General features: G+C 41.7%; 1 protein-coding gene across 6 annotated transcripts in view; it reads right to left on the reverse strand.

The window, feature by feature from the left end:
* The window catches only part of RARB (retinoic acid receptor beta), a 508146-nt gene that overhangs the window by 383564 nt on the left and 99623 nt on the right, over positions 1–24959 (reverse strand). Inside the window, exon 1 of one of the 6 annotated variants that reach the window (XM_069958667.1) lies at positions 16867–16884. The exons of the other annotated variants lie outside the window; for them this stretch is intronic. The gene's annotated coding sequence lies outside the window, so the exon portion shown is untranslated. Of the gene's footprint in view, positions 1–16866; positions 16885–24959 lie in introns of those variants that run through there. 6 annotated transcript variants of the gene reach the window in all.

Genomic DNA, 24959 nt, shown 5'->3' on the forward strand with positions numbered 1-24959 from the left:
AGAAACTGGACTGCGTGCGGATAATACTATTTATTTGTCACATTCTGTAAAGGCTTTTAAAGTTCTGTGACCGAAATCTCCTGTGACCAAGCCAGCCTGTTGTTTGAAGGTGACAGCATGTTTTTCCTTGACACAATATATACAGCATCAAATTGAAAAGCAACTGGATTGTAACAATTCCCCCTGTGCAGCTGTCAAAATGACAAACATATTAAATCTAAAACCTGTTTGCTGTACTTTAAATAAATATAGATACATGCCTAACCTGCTATTCTAGACAAAATCAAACTTTTAACCCCTTGTAACATTTTTACGGCACTTCTAAAACCATATTTAACCTCTGGAACCCATAGCCAGTTTTGGCAGAGACTTTCCTTATTTCTAATCCTTGCCAAAAGCAGTTACTTTTGACTTGTTCCGTCAACATTATGGAGTTTTTTTTTTTTTTTTGCAAGACATCATAAAAAAAAAATAATAATGAATACAACTTGAGAATTTTAAATTTTTGGGTCCAGTCTTGGCTGTGGCAACTGTACAGCGAAATTACATGATAATTCTGCATTCCAAATTTCCATGGTTTTGGCATGTTTATCCCTTTTGTATGTGTGTGTGTGTGTGTATATATGTATATATATATTTTTTTTTATTATTATTTTTTAAACTATGATAACTAAATAATCAAAGGGAAACTACAGTAAATGTCTCAATGCAGCACACAGCAATTTCTTTTTCCAGAACATTTTTGGGTACAAACAACTTTTTCATCACTAGTAGAAGTAGTACAAGTAGAAATTGTTACTGAACATTGCATGTGATTGGCTAAACAGTCAGGAGCTGAGTTGTCTCTGATCCCAGCCATTACAGCTAAACCTGCTGCATATACGCTCTGCTTTATCAGCTGTACAAATCCAAGAAAGAAAATCCTGGCACTCTCGTAATGCAATGAAGAAAAATCGTGTCTTATTAACACATGTGGTTCGCTGCACGCGTTCCGACCATAAGGTCTTTATCAGCTGTACATGCATGGCAGATGGTACAAAGGGGCTTGAAACAAATCTATAGCATTGCTTAGTAGTCTGAGTACATAAAATGGTCAGCATTGCAGCACGCTGTGATGCATCGTTGGGGAACCGACTGACTTTGTGGGAGTAATTACTAGGTTAGTGTGGCTGTAGGTGCCCCATGGCAGGAGTGCCCAGTAGTTAGAAAGTGATTGGCACTAGCGTAGCGATGTCAGGTCAGCATATTAAAAGGGTACTCTGACATCACATTAAAAAAAAAAAAAACATACTGCAGAAACACACAGAAATGCTAACCTGTTCACCCCAGTTCTTGAAACATCACTCATCAAAAATCCACTTGTTTATAGGGCCCTCATTCTGTGCTTTCTTGTGTACACCGTGGTTGAGCAGTTGCTCAGTATTACAATTGCCAGAATGCATTGCCTTCCCTCAGCTCTCCGTCATTGTCGTAATACCCTACTTTTCTCCCCTCCCACCGCAATCCTGCCAGATCCACAACCAAAGCTGTTACAGAACACCTTATGTCAGCTCACTTTACCCAAATGTCCCAATATATATATGTATCTATGTATCTGTGTATAAGATATGGGGAGATTGTGATGTAGGGTATAGAGGATGAGACAAGATCCAGCCAGGCCTTCTGTGACATCAGAGGATAAAAGTTGAAAACAAAAAAGAGTCCGTCAAGTGCAACCTAAAAGCCTACAGTGTTCATCCAGAAAAAGGCAAACACCCTTATAATGCAGATGCCAATTGCTCCATAGCAGGGAGAAACATTTATTCCAGACTCCAAAAATGGCAATCAGAATAAATTGGTGTTGCGAAAAATAAGGCACAATGTGGGTCTTTAAATAAAAAAAATGCAAGCGCTATGGCTTTTTAAACATGAAGAAGGGGTTAAGTGTACAGTCTGCATGTACAGTAAAATCAGAGGGTCATTTGAAATAATTTCTTCCAAGTCCAAGTAACTACACTCAGATCCACAGTCCAGCCAATATTCCCGTACACTGCTGACCTGAACACTGAACATGTGTATATTCATTCTGCTTGCACATTTGACAGTCATTACAAGCTTTATGTTCAGTGTCTACTGAAAATTAATGAAAAAGTCAAAGAAAATCTGCTTTACAAACCTAACCCTAACCTCTCACATTTAGCAGGTTACCTACTCTTTACACATCTGGTTTTCATCTGAAGAATATCCTGAAGAATATCACTAACACATACACTCAAAAGACCCTAAGATCCGCAATAATAAAGCTAAAAATAATGACTCTCCCCTTTGTCTTCATATAAGGTAAATTCACAGACTAAAATAGTTTTAAAAAGGGTTAAAAAGGGTTATTTATGAATATAGAATTAAAAATCTAATACGTGCAGGGATTATGTCATGGAAATTACAAGCAAAATGGAGAACCATTTCCTGTTAAACCAAACCGATAGGCCTATACGGGGTGATCCAGAAGACTGTGTACTGTACAACATATTGTATTCAAGATACAGTGATAAGAAACCACAAATGTAAAAATAAAAAAAAACAACAACAAAAAAAACACTTTGTAAAGTTCCAGGCTGTACCAGTTGCAATGACTTGGAGGTCCATTCCCCACCAGTGCTTACAATCTAGGGCTATGTTCACACAAGGTGAGACACCGGCCGTTCCGTGACCCGGTCGGTGTCAGATAAGATCATCCCGGACGGTACTGCAGTACCAGCCGGATGATCTTCACTGCAGTTGAATTCGGATGCAGGCGCATCTGTGCGCGCCCGCATCCGAATTCGCCGCTGCACTCAATTGTGTGAACTGACAGGTTTTCTGCGGCCGATATTCATAGAATAGCAGGCGCTGAAAACTGACATGTCAGTTTTTTGCTGCGCCACTAGGGATGCTGGCCGGAGTGTATGCTATGCGTATACACTCCGGCCGGGATTCCCTTAGCCTGCAGCACAATGTAGGTAAAGGAATAATCACGGACGTGTTGCAAATCCGCAACAACGGCCGTGATTATTAATTTACATACGTTGTGTGAACATAGCCATGGAGTGCATCGGCATGTGACTGCTGCAGCCAATCACTGACTTTACAGATCATATGTCCTACTTACTGGCGTAAATAGAAAATTATGCTCTGAGGTATCCAATAGTTATAGTGTTCGCTCCTTGTTCTCCATCAAGAAGAAGCGCAATGAGCGGATGTAATGTTCTGTACACCTATTAAAAGCGGTGAGCAACCAACAGAGAGGAGCGAACCTCAAGCACAGGTTTGTCAGGTTTGTCCAAACCTATATGCTCTGCATTTGATTACTGGTGGATAAAGAAGTTGGATGAAGCGCTAGAGAGTCCTGGAAAACATGGATATGGAAAAACTATGGCTGGAAAAACTAATATTTCATGTCTCTACACACAAAAAAAAAGGATTATGAAAAACAACAGCAGTTGTTGGGGAAGAGAAGTATCAGGCATGTTGAATTTTAACTGCCCAATCCCATTGTTCTTGGGGAGATAGGCCTCCAACATACAGTAGGAGTCTGGGAACAGCAAGCTCCTCCTTTATAGTCTGAAAAATGAACATTTAAGGTGGTCATGCACCTTCAACAGTCAGCCTAAAGTTATCTCTCCCATCCTCTCCATACACACAAGGTTTGTCACGCCTGAATGTTCCCTTGTACTCTATAGTGAGGGGAGGGATAAGCTCTTATCTCTTGGAGAACAAAGTGAAATTCTTACCAACCCCAATCTCAACCAATGTCATCTGTCTGTGGAGTCTCAGAAGACCCTCATGTACTTATACCAACTGCAGAACCAGTGACCAGGGATTAAATTGGTCGACATAAGTGTAAAGTGTATGGGGACCATTAGCCAAACGTTCATGTGTACGGAGGTTTGGGGGAACTGAACAAGCATGTCACTGACAGCTATCCTTTGTGTATGGTTAAACGCAGACTCCGACCATGTTAGCTTTAAAAAGGTTTGTCTTTTTTTTACACAGGCCAACAGAATATTGCAGTGGGTTTCTCTTCTTTGTATATTAGTACACAGCAGTTTACCATATTCATTTTTACTATTTTATATTCGCAACTTTAAAAGGAGTATACTATAGGTAGACAGCTGAAATGCCTTAAAGTAATATTATTGTTTGGGGTGAGCAAAGAGACTACACACTATAGCATATCTAGAGGTCTTTTATTTCAGCCTATTAAAAGATGCCGGCCCTGTCTTTCGTGTAACTGCCTGTGCTATCACATTGCCATTGTAAAACAAATCACTCAGACATGCAGTGAAATTAGCTAATCTTTAATAAGTGTAAGTATTGCCCTGTCAGGGCCTGACCCCGAGTGACTGCCAAGTAATTTATTCATATTAAAATACAACATCTGGTTCCTATGATAGTCGGGTTTAGCTTGCGCTTTTGTATGAAACACCAGGTGTAAGACTTTCCAGGTTTGCTTAAGTAATGATATGATAGGAAGCACTTCAACTGTTTTGTTTTTTTCTTCCCTAAACTTTTCCTGGCAAGCGAAGGCCACTTCATCCATTTGCCCTGCATTTGACTCCTCTGTGGTACCCATTAAAAGAAACAGCAAAACCCCCTTTGAAACTTTATTCACACTGGCTGAAAAAAAAAGCCAGGGAGATTCTTTGTAACCATGCTTTAATCTAGCTGGAATGCTACAAATGACTTCCACATGTGCTCCCCAAAAACAGTCAATCACAGCTATTTATACTGACATGATACAATCCAAACAATCCGAGCCTGGATGCTTTGTCTTTCTTATAATATAGCTTTAAATGTCAGTCTTGTTGAATTTGTGGAGGTGTTGAGACGGTCACGCAGGATTTAGTAAAACAGGGATCTTATCTAAGGACAAACCACTCCATTTATTTTTAATACTGTATATAATATATTACAAAAATTCTACAGGTGATGACACACCGGAATATTTTGGTCTATTCTGAGCAGAAATATCGCTTCAGTGAAAGCCTGGATTTACTAAATATTGCCACAAACTATTATAGAAAAGCTAAGTTAAATATACTAGTATGATGGAAATTCTTCTAATTTTTCATATCGCCAATATAATCCACAACACTTTCCAACATTCAGACATTAGACACTGTATGATATAGTGAGGTTACATAAAAATTTCGCAACCTTTAATAAAGTTGAAAATAATAAAGATAATATATTTAAAAAAACAATAAGAAACATGAGATGTTACTATCATTACTATATTAGGGCCAGTTTACAGTGAGGAATCAGTGCTGAATCAACGAGGAAAATGTTTCAGGAGGAAACCGCGAGGAAAGTGTTCTGCCTGGAATAACCTCTGGCGGAATTCCACAGAAATTAATTTTTCATTTAATTAAATTTATTAATTTTTTCCAATTCAGCATTTTTTTTTCAGAGCAGAATCAGAGCTCAATTCATTTCAATGGGATTTCGCCAAAAGAATTGATATGTCAATCCTTCTGGCGGAAAGTGGATCCGCCGTGGAAAAATTCAGCACGGAAATTTCGCTGTGTGAACTGCAGAGCGCAAAATTCACTAAACTCACTGAAATTCAGCACTGATTCCTCAGGCCCTTTAAGAGTACCTATCATTTGGACTGCGGCAGGATATGATTAAAAAATCTAACAGGTACTTAGTCTGTTTTGATGAGGGTGGGGGATGGAACTCCAGAAGCAATATAACGCAGGCAGAGGCCGGGCCCCCTTTTAGTGCTGCCGCACCCCCTCTTTATGCCTCACCCCTCCCCTCTGGCGCAAGCTGGTCAGATAGCCCACTTGCAAATAAATTATTCCCAAAACAGGTGTTTGAAATCAGATTTATGTGCAAGTGGGCTCTCTGTGCCACACAATGTCCCCCTATATGTTGTCGTGTCTTATACAATTTGAGCAGATCCATGTGAAGGCATAGAAATATTTTTATATTATTTGCTTCCATGAGAAGCTCTGTGTAAATCTTTACAAGGGTTTAATGGACACTGTTAGGTTTAATGGACAGACAGTAGTCTTCTAGTGACATGGTCCATTTTCCAAATGCATACTGTTTCTGCACAGGGCTAAAAAGCATGGTTTGCTACACTTTTGTGTCCTGAACAGAACTACTATGTTTGAGTCATTAAATGCTCAAGTGTTCAACTTGAGTAACGAACCCCATTTTTTTCAGGGGGATCCTATTCAGCAGAAGGAAGGGCGTCTGCCACACCTGAAAACCTCAGAAAGTGATGAAAACACCAGGGAAATGGAGCAGGCAATTAGTCCAGCAACACCTCCTGGCATTACCCTTACAACACCGCCTAACACTACTCCTCCAACACCTCCTGGCATTACCCTTACAACACTGCCTAACACTACTCCTCCAACACATCCTGGCATTACCCTTACAACACCGCCTAACACTACTCCTCCAACACCTCCTGGCATTTCCCTTACAACACCGCCTAACACTACTCCTCCAACACCTCCTGGCATTTCCCTTCCAACAGCTCCTCCTGTTTATACCCCTGAACACCTCCTGGTATTACTTCTGCAACAACTCCTGGTATTTCTCTTCCAACAGCTCATAGCATTATTTCCACAACACCTCCTGGCATTAGTTTTGCAACAACTCCTGGAATTATTCCTATAATCACCAGTACCTAGCTAAGCACATTAAGCCCTCCACTTACTCTGTCCCTACTCCAGAAGCTCTCCCTGTCAGCTAAAAGATGGCACGATTGTGCTGATATGGTTCCCAGAATCATAGTTTAGATCTACTGTGCAGCTCAGGGCCCCTAACGGGGCTCTCTGCCTGTCATTCAACCCTGCAATGACTAGTCATAGGCAGCTCCCAGCCCAGATGACTAGTTGCCACTCCTTGCACTGCCTCATGCGGCAGAATAAAACAACTTTCTATCCTTACTAAAGTTACTGCTGCAATCACGGCTGGTACATGCCGCAAGCTGCACGGTAGCTCTACACTATGATTCTCATAGTATGATTCAGCACAATTGTGCTGATATGGTTCCCATTAACTACTTTCAAGTACCCTTAAACCTCAAGCAAATAGTGAGCTAGAATGAGCATGTTCGCTCATCTCTAGCCATTAACCACAATGGCATCTGTTAAATTTCTCAAGGAACTTGAATTAAACCTGATGGGTCTTTCAAAGAGCATGTCACATTAGATTGCCACGAGGCAAGACAAGCTAAAGAACTGGAAGTATGTACAGCTATACTTAAAAATAAAGAGTGTCCCATAACTTATACCATCTAGGGATGTATAGCCTCTGGTTAGAAATTTAAATATTATTGTGTGTGCTGGTTTTCTTTGGTGTTTCTTATAGAAAAAAATTAATTAATAAAGACACTGTTAGAAAGACTGAATGTAAGGCTGGTTGACTGTAGACTCAAAGTCCCAAAGCAGCACTAGATCATGGATGGATAAGGAAACAGCTGTTAGTGAAAGCAGACACAAATGAGAGGTGAAAGACATATTGAGGGGAAGACTAAGCACTTGCTGAATGCTGTTGACTGACTGAACAGTGGACGTTCACCGAGCGCTCACTCTGACTGAAAATGATGCCTCAAGTACAAGTCAATCATTTCAGAATCATGATACAATGCAGTAAGGGCAATTTTCTTTGAATATCCTTAAATTTTTTGGATCTAATTGTGCCATTATTTCACACTAAGTGACTGTTCAGATTCTGGAAGTATTCCCTATCGAATACCCTTAAAAGAATATATTACTATCTTTCCCTTTTATGATGATAAATTGATTTGTTCAGGCGACTTCTCTGTCTTATTGCCTAAAGACCTTTAAACGACTCACAAATGCCACATTGCAAATCAAGTGCCCACAAGGGTAGTAATGGGGGCACTGCTCACCTGTGGGCTGACATTCTACCAATGCCTATGAAAACCAGCAGGTGTGGACTCACTGGGCCACCTAACCAGTTTGGCTTTGAGAAACTTCTAAGAGCACTGTCTAAGGGTCCATTAACACAGACAGATTATCTGCCAGAGATTTGAAGCCAAAGCCAGAAACAGACTATGAACAGAACAGGTCATAAAGAAAAGCCTGAGATTTCTCCTCTTTTCAAATCCATTCCTGGCTTTGGCTTCAAATCTTTGGCAGATAATCTGTCAGATAATCTTTCTGTGTAAATGGACCCTTAGGGGAAGATTTATCAAACTGGTGTAAAGCAGAATTGTCTTAGTTGCCCCTAGCAACCAATCAGATTCCACCTATCATTTTTCAAAAAGTCTCTGAGGAATGAAAAGTGGAATCTGATTGGTTGCTAGGGGCAACGTATGGTCCTTTTACACGGAACAATTGATCGTTCGTATTTGCACGATAACGATCGAATTAGAACGATAATCGTAAGTGTAAACGCAGCAAACGATCAAATGACGAGCGAGAAATCGTTCATTTTGATCTTTCAACATGTTCTCAAATTATCACTGGTCGTTCGCAAAAAATTCGCAGATCGTTCCGTGTAAACAGTCTTTCAACGATTTCACCTATGTGTGAGATAGGCTTAAGCGATTGCAAAACTATCGCATAACGATTTTTCCATACGATATATCGTTCCGTCTAAACGCTAATTGTTATAGAAAAAAACATTATTCATTCAAAATCGTTAATCGTGCTATCAGCCGAATTATCGCTCCGTGTAAAAGTACCATAAGACAATTCTGCTTTACACCAGTTTGATAAATTTCTCCCTTAGTGTTCCTCTAGTTTTCAACATTTAACCGAACTAGAGGAATCTGGGCTTTACTGTAGGGGGCTCAGCGACTATACCCCCCCCCCCCCAATAGATGCACAACACAAATAAGGGCACTCTCCAGTGCTAATAGCAGGCAGCGATGGGACTTGCCACTGTTTAAAGCTGTGAGACCAGATGTCGCCTCCAATACTTTGGAAACAGAAGAGCAGAGCGCCTCCTAGTGTATTAAAACATAAACGGTGAGCTGTGAAAAATACACTCACTCACCTGGTGGAGTTGTGCTAAGGAATAGGCACAACTTTATGGAGTGCTTTTGCGAAGTATCACCGTAGCCACGGTGGGGGCACCGCTGAATCGGTGTATAGAGATGAGAAGGAGTGATCCATGGGGGATCAGTGGACCACAGATTCTCCCTTTCAAACTGGCGCTGGGAGCAGGCAGGGTAACAACGTGCAGATATACTATATGATTTATTATATGCAACACGTTACGGCACTACTAATGGCCTTTTTTTAAGCATGCTCAGAATTTCAAAGGGTTTGAAAGAATGAATCTCTGGTCCATGGATCCCACGTGGGTAACTCCTTCTCATTGCCTTCAATACATGGATCCCTGCCGTTTGCCCTAACAAAAAAAAAAACATCTTTCTCCAAATTCTGGATTTGGGTTTAATAATTTGATTTACTTTACTGTAGATGCTACAAAATTAAGCATAGTAAGACAACTTATGGTGCGTTTACACGAAGCGATAATTGGCCCGATCGTACGATTAACGATGTCGGAGTAACAATTTTTTTTTTCATAACGATCAGTGTTGCATTGATTGGCTGAAGAGGGGAGCCGGGAATTTCAAACGGCTCCTCTTCAGCCAATCAATGCAAGGCAGCACTGATTGGCTGAAGAGGGGAGCCGGGAATTTCAAACGGCTCCTCTTCAGCCAATCAGTGCTGAAGAGGAACACTGATTGGCTGAAGAGGAGCCGTTTGAAATTCCCGGCTCCCCTCTTCAGCCAATCAGTGCACTGAAGAGCGGAGTCGGGGATGGCTGAAGACCTGCTGCGCGGAGCAGATAAGGTATGACCGTGGGCCAGCGGGGGCGATCGGGGCGACCGGAGCGGCGGCGGGTGGCGATCAGAGCGGCGGGGATAGCGATCGGAGCGGCGGGTGGCAATCAGAGCGGCGGGGGTAGCGATCGGAGCGGCGGGTGGCAATCAGAGCGGCGGGGGTAGCGATCGGAGCGGCGGCGGGGGGTGTGGGTGGCGACCGGAGCGACGAGTGGTGATCAGAGCGGCGGCGGCGATGAGAGCGGCGGGGGTGGCGATCGAGCCGGCGCAGGGGGCTGCGGATGAGCGGGGGGCCGGGCCGGACTATCGCGCGACGGCGATTGCTCGTTCGTCGTTTGATCGTTCGCTGCGTTTACACGGATGATTATCGTTCGATTTCCATAGTCAAACAGTAAAGAACTGTGATGCCTAAGTAGTAGAGGAAGGTATCACTGCTGTATTCAATACAGGTAATGATCAAATATCCGCAAATGGAAACTAATGTGGAGGCATAATGTACATTTGTGTTTACTGGAATGGCCAGAGGAAATGGAAACCCACTGCATGCTGGAGCAGTGCTGCCTGCTTATTAGCCTGTAGAGGATTGACAGAGCAGCGGAGACGTCATAAATCTATTTGTGTTCATTAGTGACCAGAAGTCATTATGTCCTAATGGCTGATCACTGACCTGTGTAATATAACTTGCTGTCACAGTCCAGTTTTAAGTGGACAAGCATGTACATCATAAAACACCATAACAATTGACATAAACTAACAGCTTATTTAGTCTCTGTTAGGAGACGTGTCCATCATATTTGCAATAAAAGGGCTTAGTATTTAAACTGTGACACGACTAATGTCAGAGGAGCAATAAACAGAGATTAGCATTCATGAATTTGTTATGAAAAGATTAAGTGCAGAGGTCGTCACAGAGAGCAGAACAATACGGGTAAGACAGAGGCGCCCTGGGTCCATGCTGCACCAGTACAACATAAATGCAGACAAACTACCACCTATCTGCTGGATATAGAGCTCCATTGCATTTTATTAATAGCCACGTTTCACATAATCGCTGAAAATATATTTGATCAAGCAGGCCTAAGTTACAAGTTTATATAAAAGCCAATGCTATAACCAAGCTATGCCTGCTATTCCAGCATTTGCCATAAAAGACAATAAGAAGAATGATCTGGGCCCAGCACTACGACTCAGTTCTTCTCTCCTGAATTAACCGCTCAATTCAAGAGCACCTTTTTCAGGTTATGTTGTTCTTACAAAGTCTTTGCATTAAAGTTACAGCAGATTCATTGTATAAAGTAGGAAATATAGGTCTTACCATGGGCAATGTTTAAAAAGTCTTAATTCTCCATTAAAGTATTCCTTTAACTCATCCATATTGACCTTTCCAATGGCCTCCTATTTACATTTCACATATGCTGACAGCAAAGTTTTATCCTGCACTCTCAAATTATGCTCAATGTTAACACAAACGCTGACAACACTTTGATGTACATCTCAAAGCTGACACTTTGATGTTAACTTCATAGGCAAAAAAGCTTTAATGTCGACATCAGTCCACCTGCTAAAGTTACCAATAAAATTATAATTCAATATATTCCATATAACATGATTACATATGCACAGCGGGAGATTTTAATGTTACACTCAAGGATAAGTGTGTAAATTCATTATCCAGCCAAATCTGCCTCAAATGGTTACAGGAAAACGATAGCCTCCATAATGTACTTCGTACACCAACCATGTTTCTCACATCTGTTTTTGTTAAATCAGACATTTTTTCTTCCCTTTGGGGGACAATCATATGAGAACCATATACCTTACCTACATTCCTATTACAACAATATGGTATATCAATAATATATCACATACTCATTCACAAACCTGATATAGTTGATTAAACACCTAAAAAAACCCACAACGGATATGTTTGATTTTGGATTTGGATATATATGATTTCTTTTCACATATTCTTCATAACCTGATGAGAGATTCCACCTATTGTGTGGGTGCTGGGTTGAATCTCACACTATAAATTGTTGTGTTCCTAGATGTGACTGTTTCCTGGCCTTACCCCTCCGGTCCTGTACTGACTCTCCTGCTGATGGTCTATACATTTATCACCTGCCAGTATTTGACTATGTCACTGCCTAATCCCTGGGTATAAGTCTGACTCTCCACTGTACGGTTTGACTAAAGGCCCTATTACATGAAGCAATTATTGGCCGATAATCGTTTCGTATAATAGAAGACAATGATCAGCAGAGATCCGCAATGTTGGCAGATCATTGTCTGTTGCAGTCGCTGTGTGTAACAGGAACTTCGGCAGCAGACCACCGCTGTCTATGGGCTGCCCGGACAATCTCATGATCACCCGGAAAGCCCCCCACCTCTTACCCGCCCCTCCTCGCTCACTGTTGGCGCATGTAATAGTGCCGTAGCGGGCGGCGGAATGTGGAGCAAGCGAGCGCTAATCTGACAGTCAGTGCTCGCTTACTCTCCACATCGCCCCGTGGAATAGGGGCTTTAGACTCCAGACTATGCCTACCTGTCTGATCAAATAGTGCCATGCCCCAGTACCATTATGTCTGCTAGCAAGGCTGCAGTCTTAAAGGGGTGTCCTATTTGTATACAGTATACTAGCACTGGGTTAAATCCCACACAGAGGTCTTATTTGCTCTGTGAATAAATGAAATCTATCATAGGTGTTATGCCTCACTGGATAACATAGGAATTGTTTTTTGAATTTCTGAACATTGAACATTGATCATCCACAATCAGTCCTAAATCTTTCTCCAATTTTCTCCTTACATCTAGCATAAGGCATTGCAGGCAGGATGAGAGCAGTTCTTTCTAGATAGAAGAGATGATTCCCTTTGCATTTCCTGATGTAGAGATAAAATCCATAAGAGGATGGAATCAGCTTAGAAGAGCTCCTCACTTGTGTTTTAAATGCCTGCCGTAGCTGCAGAGTCTGGTAAAGTGCCCGTGTGGGAGATTATAATCGCTTTGGAGTTGTTCAAAAGAGTTAAATTGCCCATCGGAGTGTAGTGGATCCAAAAATATTAGTCCTCTTTTCTCCCAGGGTGAGAATCCCTCTAGCCTAAATACTTCTAGCAGTTTAGGATTGAGCCATAATGGTTTATAGGGAATGAATCCTGTTGTCTGTAGTAGTCCCTTTAGTTTGATGCATACCTTTATCCATGGCTGGCCTTAGCTATGTATACCAGTGCGGTCACACAGGACGTGAGCCACCAGACTGCTTGGATGTATGTGTGTGTATGTATGTATGTATGTATGTATGTATGGGGGGGGGATTACAGAAGGAAGGGTGCATGCATGGAACATATGTGCTGCAACTCACCCATCCACTAACCTTGTCATTTTGACTTCATACAGTGCGGTGCATGGATGTCACAACGCCCAGCTGTATAAATCATTGCCTAATAATACAGAGGGAACCTAAAAGAGAGATTATTTTACCAATACTATGGTATGGCATAGCAGAGAATGTGCTGTGGTTAGCCATAGAAGTGAGGAGAAGATAGTCCATGTTTGTGTGCTAGCTCTGGTCCTTCACCATGAAATTGACAGAATACAAAGTAATAATGCACTAGGAAGGGCCTCTCAGGGACTCAACCACAGTCAGAGACCAAATACCCCCATGTCACCATACGGAAGGGTTTAAATCCTTTTTAAATAACAGGTAATCATTTGTGAGAGGGGGGATTAGGGGTGATTAGGTAACATCCGAATTGTACATTCTGGGGCGGTTTACATCAGGGTAAGAGCCTTCTGTCAGAGGTATACATCAAGAAGACCCCTGAAGTATAACTTCAACAGAGGGCTAGAACATATCCCACTACATAGTAATATAGGGGAATGCATTGCTGATACTTTTGCTTATCCTCTCTACATTAGGCAACTATGATCTTGCATAGCCATTCTGCATCCTGTCACATTAAGATTCTGCTTTAAAGGTTATCAGTCAGGCCCTTACCAGGTACAGAGATGCAGACACAGGCAGATAGGTGATAGGGACATAAAACAAATAATGCCCTTGTCTTTACTATTGGACATTCGCAGAGTTATAAAATTGCATTTTTCCTTGGAAGCTGATGAGCCACAGCATGCACGCCTCCTTCCTCCCACATCTTCCCTGTCTTAACTGATTGATGTACAGAGACATAGCAAAATGTCCACGGTGTACTGAGGAGATTTAAAATCTGTAGAGAAAGGTAATAGATATAGTGTATATGGCTTAGCTGTCCTAAAGTGTGTTTGGGATCTGTTCAGGAGTTAACTGGAGATGATCTTAAAAAATTGTCTGTGACAAATATCCCATTCCACACCAGTAAGGCTATAGCACTGGATTAAGGAGGAGCCACCTAAATTGCGTAAAATAATTAATGTCTTCAATACTACAATACTGATGAAGCAGTGTGTATATGTCTTGGGATTTGATCACATACTGGGAAATGATGACAAAACGCTGTTCCATCATTTCCCTAGGGATTTGATCAAATGCCTGACCCCTTTCAGAAAAAAGATGAAATGAACGATTGAGGAGTCACCCGGCTCTATGTTTGGCGGCGGAGGCGGTCAGGGGAGCAGCGTGGCACACCCCCCGGCAGGCAAATAAGGCCAGCATACGGGGGAGCAGAGTGGCACATTTCTCTGGCAGGCATATGGCAGGGGGGCGGACGGCAAGCAATGCAGCACAACTCTTCCCGGCAGGCATATGGCGGCGGGGCAAACGGGAAGCAGAGCGGCACACCTCCTGGCAGGCATATGGCAGCTGGGCGAGCGGGACTGGAGGCGGATGAGGTGCAGAGCGGGCACACCTCCCAGCAGGGATAGCGCATTGGGGTGAACGGGGAGCAGGAGGCATGTTGCAGGGCGGGGCGGACCGGAGGCGGACGAGGAGTAGAGCGTCACACCACCTAGCAGGTATATGGTGGCGGGGCGGACGGGGAGCAGAGCGGACAGGCTGGGGGAACAGGAGGCGCGTAGTAGGGGAACGGGGAGCAGAGAGGCCGCGGAGGTGGACGGGGAGCAGAGCGGACAGGCTTGGGGAGCAGAGAGGCGATACGCTAAGCAAATTCTATGTCGCAGGAGGAAATGATAGAATTCATTCCATCATTTCCCTGAAAGGGGTCAGTGATTTGATCAAATCCCTAGGGAAATGATGGTCATTTCATCAAATCCCTTAGGGATTTGATTAAAGGGAATCTGTCAGCACCTCTTTTGGTTCTGAGGTGCTGACAGTGTGATGGTCTGTGTTTGTTAGTGTGGTGGGTTACCTTTCTTTTTCAGATCGGTCCTGTACTTTGTCAGATCGGTGCTGTAGTTTGTCTTCACAACTGTCAAAGAGGGGGAGTGGTGATGTCTTCGTGCCGCACTTTAGCCTGCCTCACCACTACCTCCTCCCAGCTTGTATTGAATATTCATGGCGGCCGTCCCCCTGCCTCCTGGCGACGTCATCTGTAGCTTCCTGGTTCTGTGTACTGCGCACACACCCGCGGCCTGATTCGCGCATGCACCGTAGTGTGTAGGAGCGGCGCAGGCGCACTGAGGGCCTAAGCCTATGCCTTCAATGGCTTCGCTCAGTGCCCCTTTGACGCACTACGGTGCATGCGCGAATCAGGCCGCGGGAGCGCGCGCAATACACAGAACCAGGAAGCTATAGATGACGTCGCCAGGAGGCCGGGGGACGGGCGCCATGAATATTCAAGACAAGCTGGGAGAAGGTAGTGGTAAGGTGGGCCAAAGTGTGGCACAAAGTGCAGCATGAAGACATCACCACTCCTCCTCTTTGACAGTTGTGAAGACAAACTACAGCACCGATCTGACAAACTACAGCACCAATCTAACAAACTACAGCACCAATCTAACAAACTACAGCACCGATCTAACAAACTACAGCACCAATCTAACAAACTACATCACCGATCTGACAAACTACAGCACCGATCTGACAAACTACAGCACCGATCTGACAAACTACAGCACCGATCTGACAAACTACAGCACCGATCTGACAAACTACAGCACCGATCTGACAAACTACAGCACCGATCTGACAAACTACAGCACCAATCTGACAAACTACAGCACCAATCTAACAAACTACAGCACCGATCTGACAAACTACAGCAGCAATCTAACAAACCACAGAAACAATCTGACAAACTACAGCACCGATCTGAAAAAGAAAGGTAACCCACCACACTAACCGAACAGACCTTTATCACACTGTCAGCACCTCAGAACCAAAATAAATGCTGACAGATTCCCTTTAAATCCCTGATGCTATTATTTTCTCTCTCTCTCTCTACACACACACATATATATATATATATATATATATATATATATATATATATAGAGAGAGAGAGAGAGAGAGAGAGAGAGAGAGAGAGAGAGAGAGAGAGAGACACACACACACAGAGGGAGAGAGAGGTAAATGATATATATATATATATATATATATATATATATATATATATATACACATACACACACACATATCATTTACCTCTCTCTCTTTATATATACATATGTACCAATATAGAGGGCTCTCTAGAAGCAGGTGGTGTGTTACAAACACTGTCAAGACATATGATTTGTGCACCTGTATAAATTGTACGTCAACATTTATTGCTTGAATCTATATATCATATTGATAGTAGGTCATCGCTGTAAAAAACCTAGTAAGGTAAACCTAATAGTAGAAAGCAGTCTATATGCATAGGAAATACATAAAAATCACATATAAATGCCTAACTAGTATAAAGATAAAAATGGATAAAATCTATAAGATAAAATAAAAATTGTGTGTATATGGAGCCTAGTGAGGTTGCCTGCGCCGGGCCCAGCGCAGGCAGCTCACCTAGATGTATTTAGCAGTAGTCCCGAATCAAGAAGTCTGGCATGAGCTCGTATCGCTGGATGGCCGTTGGAATAATTATATTAGTGTCCTAGTGAGACAGCTTACTTTTCAGATCATACACTTTGGGTGAGATAAGGTGCTATAAATGACAAATGGTGGAATGTCCACCTCTCACCCTGCCGGCGGTAGCTCCCACGGTCCAATATAGTATTGTAGCGGCGGTCCAAGTCTCAGTCAGTGCGGCTTCTATGCAATCCGTGCAGTTGAGATCTGATTCAGCACAGTGGGTTGTCTCATGCTGTTTGCAGCATCCACATGCATGTGAGCGCGCGCTCTTGTTAACTGCCGCTTGGTTTGAATGTCCAGGCAGATACGGCTTGAGTTCGGGATATAATCAGTAAATGATAAAAAGGCTCTGTTATCCTTGGTTCTTGTACGCGTTTCAGGAGATCTACTCGCTCCTTTCCTCAGCAGAGAACTTGGATAACTCTCCAGTTATCCAAGTTCTCTGCTGAGGAAAGGAGCGAGTAGATCTCCTGAAACGCGTACAAGAACCAAGGATAACAGAGCCTTTTTATCATTTACTGATTATATCCCGAACTCAAGCCGTATCTGCCTGGACATTCAAACCAAGCGGCAGTTAACAAGAGCGCGCGCTCACATGCATGTGGATGCTGCAAACAGCATGAGACAACCCACTGTGCTGAATCAGATCTCAACTGCACGGATTGCATAGAAGCCGCACTGACTGAGACTTGGACCGCCGCTACAATACTATATTGGACCGTGGGAGCTACCGCCGGCAGGGTGAGAGGTGGACATTCCACCATTTGTCATTTATAGCACCTTATCTCACCCAAAGTGTATGATCTGAAAAGTAAGCTGTCTCACTAGGACACTAATATAATTATTCCAACGGCCATCCAGCGATACGAGCTCATGCCAGACTTCTTGATTCGGGACTACTGCTAAATACATCTAGGTGAGCTGCCTGCGCTGGGCCCGGCGCAGGCAACCTCACTAGGCTCCATATACACACAATTTTTATTTTATCTTATAGATTTTATCCATTTTTATCTTTATACTAGTTAGGCATTTATATGTGATTTTTATGTATTTCCTATGCATATAGACTGCTTTCTACTATTAGGTTTACCTTACTAGGTTTTTTACAGCGATGACCTACTATCAATATGATATATAGATTCAAGCAATAAATGTTGACGTACAATTTATACAGGTGCACAAATCATATGTCTTGACAGTGTTTGTAACACACCACCTGCTTCTAGAGAGCCCTCTATATTGGTACATACTCATTTATTCATTTATATCCTGTGAGCGCTGGGAATAGTGGTGCACTCGAAGGGGGTGGACTCCATTCGTAGGGGTTAGGTGTAGCAGACCTTTACTATTTTTTGTTTCATTATATATACATATATATACACACAAAATCGTAGCTAACAAACACTGTTGTACAAGGAACTTGTACCATCAGCTAGATAGTGCACTATATCAGGAGGGTCATATAGTCGTGGATTCGTTCTGGGAAAATGAGAGTGAGTCTTCCTTGCTTACCTGGTCTTCACAGTCCCCAGATCCTATAAAGGCACCTCTGGTCACAGAAGGTCAGTACATCTATATAATTTATGGCAACAATTCCGTTCTAGTCTTTGGTGGAGGTCCAACTTTTCCAAAGGAATACCCCTTTGGGAAAATGGTGGACAGGGGGTGGGGGACATAATAAGGGAGCTTTGCTTACTTGCCCCCAATGCTGCCCTGCATCATCGGTTCACTGACAGCTACCAGTCTCCTGTTTCCCAAGGCTTCTTGCATTGTCACATCCTGGCAGGAAATACCAGCTCAGCCATTAACTGACTGCAGCTGAGTCCCGCTCCAGTCACTGACTGACTGTGAAAGCATTTCTGAGCCAGAATGTGCCATCACAGGACCAAGAGCTGCAGTAGACTAGCAGAATTAGCCATGAGCAGTGGCGCTGCGGGGGCATGGGGACGGAAAAGGATAGGTTCCTTATTATGTTCCCCCACCCCCTGTCCACCCAGAGATATTTACATTTCCCTGGAGTTCACCTTCAAATTAACTTGCATTTTACTTGTGTTTTTTTTTAGAGCGGCAAAAAATTTAATTCTAAAAATGCATAACTGCTATTAATGGTGTGTGTCATAATTTTGGGACAAAATAGCGAAGTAAAGTAAACCAACCAGGGGACAGATGCATCAAGATGCACCAAAGCTGTTACATAGAGTGTGCACGGATTCTGCCTGTCTGGTCTACTTTTACACTGTCTGTATGAGACGGGATTAATAAAACTTCTCCAATGTTTTAACTACCTATTCCTAAGTACAGTATATCATATTGACCTTAGTTTCCAACCTGTGAAAACTTACTCCCTGCTAAAATGCAAAGCTAAACAACTTTCCCTGTTTGCAATAACATATCCATCTTTACGTTGAGAGGAGACATTCATTACTCACTCCGGCTCAGCGGCTGTGATTAATGGCAATTGTTTGGTAAAATGAGATAAAGCTGATAAATGACAGTCACTCAATTCAAATATTTCTAGTGTACTTTTCTATGATTTATCCATGTTGGCCAGCGATGAGCAGCCTCTGCATTTTAAGTGAGCTTCATTCCATTAAGTTATAATGGAGAGTTTTGTATAGGTTTGCTGCAGCTCTTCAACATTCAAAAAGAAACCACAAAAAATATCCAACCAATAACATCACATATCCACAAGATAACTGTATGATCGCTGGGGTCCCCAATGATCACTGGAGTGGGATTCCTGAACCCCTATTTCTCCTCACTGCACCACTACCCAAAGACTGATTGGGATTTGAGGACTGTGAAGTCTGGGGATACAAGAAAGACTCAGTCTTGTGTTCCTTAAAACCTATTCATGACTATACAACATTTAGGCCACATCAAAGGGAATCTGTCACTAGTTTTATTCAGCCTTAAATGAGCATAAACTAGTGACAGAAATGCTGAACAGATCGGTGTATTATAAAGAATGTACAGGTGCAGCTCACAATCGAAGAAATGGTTCTGGCCGAGGTTAAACTAAAAATGCCCTAACCTAGAAAGGGGCAAGTAAGAGATAGGATAATGAAAATAGTGTATAGTCCTCAAGACCAGAAATCAGCCCTACTTCATACAGTAGATATAGATTTAATGTGATTCAATAAGCAGTACTTATAATAAACATGATTGTGTGATATAAAACATAGTAAAACCAACACATGGGGAGACACAATGAATATCATAAAAATAGTAAATATTGCATAAAGGTATATTGCATAAAAGGAGGCGAGATAAGAAAAAAGAAGAAAAAAGAAGAGAAAAAATATGTCAATAAAATAAAAATTAAAAAAAAAAATAATAATAAAAAATAAAAAATAGTCTCTGTATATTGCGAGGTGCTGGCCAGGTATATAGTTGTATTTCAAACTAGTATGATGTTAGACCCCTGGATTCATCTCTTATGAGCCACTGTTTCAAAAAGGCACGATGTAGTTTGTGCTCGATCAGAACAAAATAAGTGATAAAAGATAGTTAAGTGATAGTCTGAGACTTTAATCCTTCCACTCTCCAGATATATAGTCCGTTTGGTTATATATACAGTCTCATTACAACTAATTCTGTGTTGCATACATGTTGTGATTCCACATCAGTTCATTGATACAATTCATAAGTGGGAAGTAAACAATAGTAACGAACTGCGATGTAGCGGCGTTTGTAACGCCTCTCACCCGTCCTGGAGCGGCTGGTAGTGAGGCGCTTCTTCTACTGATTTCCCTTGTGAAGAGGCCGGTTGGTGATCACGGCTTCAGGCTGGAGTGGTCCTGCAGCGCGTCCTCGTGTCTTCTACAGTTGGATTCGCGCGCAGCGTCCCAGCCTCGTTCTCGTTCCTGACCTCTCCGTTCCGGGGTGATGGAGATGTGGATATGAATATGGATTATGAGTAGTGGCTATGGATGTAGGGGATATTAAAATAGACTAGGGGGCCCCCCCAGAAAAGAGCAATATTGCGCAACAGGAGATGAAATAAAAAAGTATAAATTGAAAATGGAAAAAATAAGTTGAGTGATAAAAATGATAAAAATGATAGTGGCTAATCCTATATGGTATTACAACAAACCAATAAAACACAACTGAACCTCAAACTGATATCAAAACAAACAAGTCTTTATTGTATGAAATATTAAAAAACATATAATAACAAACAGCAGAAAGGGAATGAAGCGGTAAACCACTTCTGGGAAGAAAGTTAAAAAACACAAAACAACAACGAACATGTAAGCCGGGGGTGGTGGTGGTAACTCATAAGGTGCAATGCAGATGGGAGTAATATCCCATCTGTAGGAGCGAAAGTACCTACACCTAAATGCTGATATCTAACACATAATGGTTGTGACTTAAGTTAAAGGTATATTACCACAAGTAGAAGTAAAGTTAAAGGTATATTACCACAAGTAGAAGTAAAGTAGAAGGTCCACCAACAGCCCCCACCCCGACGTACGTTTCGGCTATGCCTTCTTCAAAAGGGGATGCGAGCATTTAGATATCAGCATTTAGGTGTAGGTACTTTCGCTCCTACAGATGGGATATTACTCCCATCTGCATTGCACCTTATGAGTTACCACCACCACCCCCGGCTTACATGTTCGTTGTTGTTTTGTGTTTTTTAACTTTCTTCCCAGAAGTGGTTTACCGCTTCATTCCCTTTCTGCTGTTTGTTATTATATGTTTTTTAATATTTCATACAATAAAGACTTGTTTGTTTTGATATCAGTTTGAGGTTCAGTTGTGTTTTATTGGTTTGTTGTCTAGTAACTAGAACCCGGATTATGTTGATTTTCCCTACGGAACAATTACTTCCCCATTCAGATGTGTATTATTATGGTAACTGAGTGAGGGAATACTGCTTAACTGAGTTTCGGTATATACCTATATGGTATTAGTCCACAATATTGTGTGCCAAACGCGTTTCAAGGTTCTTTAAAATTAACCCCTTCATCAGTGGCAATGGTAATGTTCAGTATTAACCTCCTCTATTTATACCTAGTCCTCTTATTGGTCCTGTGTTAAAGGGAAAGTATGGACCGGACCAGGGTGTTCCAGGTCATAATTTAGTGTTTGCTACATTCAGATATTTCAAAAACATAGACATGAACATATGCTCATAAGTGGACAGATGTTGATAGAAAGAAATAGAAAGGAATAGAAAGGAATTATCAATATATTCTTCTAGAACCACAAATAATATTGTCACAAGGAAAATTGGCATATTGGGCAGACTTCAAAAAACGCATTATAACCGCATAATGTGAATAGGGTACTAAAAGATTAGGATTCATATAATAAATTGCATAGGTGATATAATTACAGTTAGTATTATTTACAGAAGATCGGTTATGTCTCAGATTACATACAATACACTTGCAAGGATTATATAAATTGTGTGTGTTGTGTCATCAAATTATATAGTATTCAGATTAAAAGCACAGAGCATCCCTAGAAGATTGTATCGATTGAAACTTATTGTGTGAATGTTGATATGATGACTTGTAGGGTATGTAGCATTGTATTGTTTATAATAGATCATTTATGTGGTATGGAGGACAGACCATACATATAAAGTGTGGACCCTATAAACTATGCCAATTTCAGTATAGACATATAAAAATCCGCAATGAGTAATGCAGATACAATGCTATATGGTCATAATAACCAAGGTGGCAGGGGCGGCTCCGGCGCCGTGTAAGACGGCCAGGCACGGAATCGCCCGTGGCACAGAGGTCACCAGGACCGAGGGATTCTTAGTTATTACAGAAAACCAAATACTTCCATCTCTGCATTCAAGCCCATAGGCTCGAGACTATCAAACTCAAATATCCTCTGAGACTCAATTCTGGACATTTTGCTTATATAGTCGCCCCCTCTCCAATCTTTCTGGACACTCTGTATAGCTGTAAATGTCAGTTGGAAGGGGTCACAGCCGTGTATTTCTTTAAAGTGAGATGATAGGGGGTGGGTTAGCTCTCCTTTCTTTATGTTCCGGATATGTTCGGTAATCCTAACTTTCAGTGGTCTTTTTGTTCGCCCCACATACTGTTTGGGGCAACTGCACTGGATTACGTAGATCACTCCCTTTGTGTTACATGTAAGTAGTTCTTTGATGTCCATTTTGAAATTATTAGAAATGGAGGCGTATGTCTTGGTGTGGGGGTGCTTTTGCACCCCAGACAACTACCACATCTGTGGAACCCCGGAATCTCTAACCAGGATTGATTGGTGGTACGCTGTGATTTTCTTGGTACAGTGGGGGCTATTTGGATTCCCAAGTTTGGGGCCCTGGTGAACACAATTGGGGGTCTTTGGGGGAGACGAGGTCCCACTACTTTATCCCTTTGTATCAGATGCCAGTTTTTAATGAGGAGTTTCTCTACTCTTCTATGTTCGATATTGAAAGGGAGAATGATGGATTCTGTTCTCTCTGTAGGGGTTTTGTCAGTTGTGTTGAAGAAAGATGGACGTTCTAATTCCCTAACTTTGGCCAATGAGTTCTGAATGATAGTGTCTGGGTATTTTTTCTCTTGGAACCGCACTGCTAGTTGTTTAGCCTCTATCTCGAACTGTTCTGTTTTGGTACAATTCCTCTTAAGTCTTCGGAATTGGCCTACAGGGACATTAATTAGCCATCTGGGAAGATGGCAGCTGTTGAAGAGAATAAAACTATTCCTAGCAGTTGGTTTTTGGAATGTTCTGCACTCTAATCCCTCGCTTGTTACTACAATATGGAGGTCAAGGACTAGGGCCCCCTAGTCTATATTAATATCCCCTACATCCATAGCCACTACTCATAATCCATATTCATATCCACATCTCCATCACCCCGGAACGGAGAGGTCAGGAACGAGAACGAGGCTGGGACACTGCGCGCGAATCCAACTGTAGAAGACACGAGGACGCGCTGCAGGACCGCTCCAGCCTGAAGCCGTGATCACCGACCGGCCTCTTCACAAGGGAAATCAGTAGAAGAAGCGCCTCACTACCAGCCACTCCAGGACGGGTGAGAGGCGTTACAAACGCCGCTACATCGCAGTTCGTTACTATTGTTTACTTCCCACTTACGAATTGTATCAATGAACTGATGTGGAATGACAACATGTATGCAACACAGAATTAGTTGTAATGAGACTGTATATATAACCAAACGGACTATATATCTGGAGAGTGGAAGGATTAAAGTTTCAGACTATCACTTAACTATCTTTTATCACTTATTTTGTTCTGATCGAGCACAAACTACATTGTGCCTTTTTGAAACAGTGGCTATCCAGGGGTCTAATCCAGGGGTCTAACATCATACTAGTTTGAAATACAACTATATACCTGGCCAGCACCTAGCGGTACCGCAATATACAGAGACTATTTTTTATTTTTTATTATTTTTATTTTTAATTTTTATTTTATTTACATATTTTTTCTCTTCTTTTTTCTTATCTCGCCTCCTTTTATGCAATATACCTTTATGCAATATTTACTATTTTTATGATATTCATTGTGTATCCCCATGTGTTGGTTTTACTATGTTTTATATCACACAATCATGTTTATTATAAGTACTGCTTATTGAATCACATTAACCCCTTTGTGCTGCAGCTAGTTTGGGCCTTAATGACCAGGCTAATTTTTCAAAATCTGACCTGTCTCACTTTATGCTCTTATAGCTCAGTGATGCTTTAACGTATGCTAGCGATTCTGAGATTGTTTTTTCGTGACATATGGCACTTTATGTTAGTGGCAAAATTTGGTCACTACTTTGTGTGTTTTTTGTGAAAAACATCAAAATATCATGAAAAATTTAAAAAATTTGCATTTTATGAACTTTGAAATTCTCTGCTTCTAAAAAAAGAAAGTCGTAGCACATAAATTAGTTACTAAGTCACATTACCAATATGTCTTCTTTATTCTGGCATAATTTGGTAAACATATTTTACTTTTTTAGGGTGTTATGGGGCTTAGAAATTTATCAGCAAATTATCACATTTTCGTGAAACTGATTTTTTTAGGGACCAGTTCTTTTTTTAAATGGATTTAGAAGTCTGGTATCCTGAAAACCCCCATAAGTGACCCCATTTTGGAAACTACACACCTTAAAGAATTAATCTAGGGGTATAATGAGCATTTTAACCCTACAGGGGCTGGAGGAAAGTAATCACAATTAGGCAGTAAAAAAAT

The sequence above is a fragment of the Dendropsophus ebraccatus genome, chromosome 2 (genome assembly GCF_027789765.1).
Source record: "Dendropsophus ebraccatus isolate aDenEbr1 chromosome 2, aDenEbr1.pat, whole genome shotgun sequence".
NCBI lineage: Eukaryota > Metazoa > Chordata > Amphibia > Anura > Hylidae > Dendropsophus > Dendropsophus ebraccatus.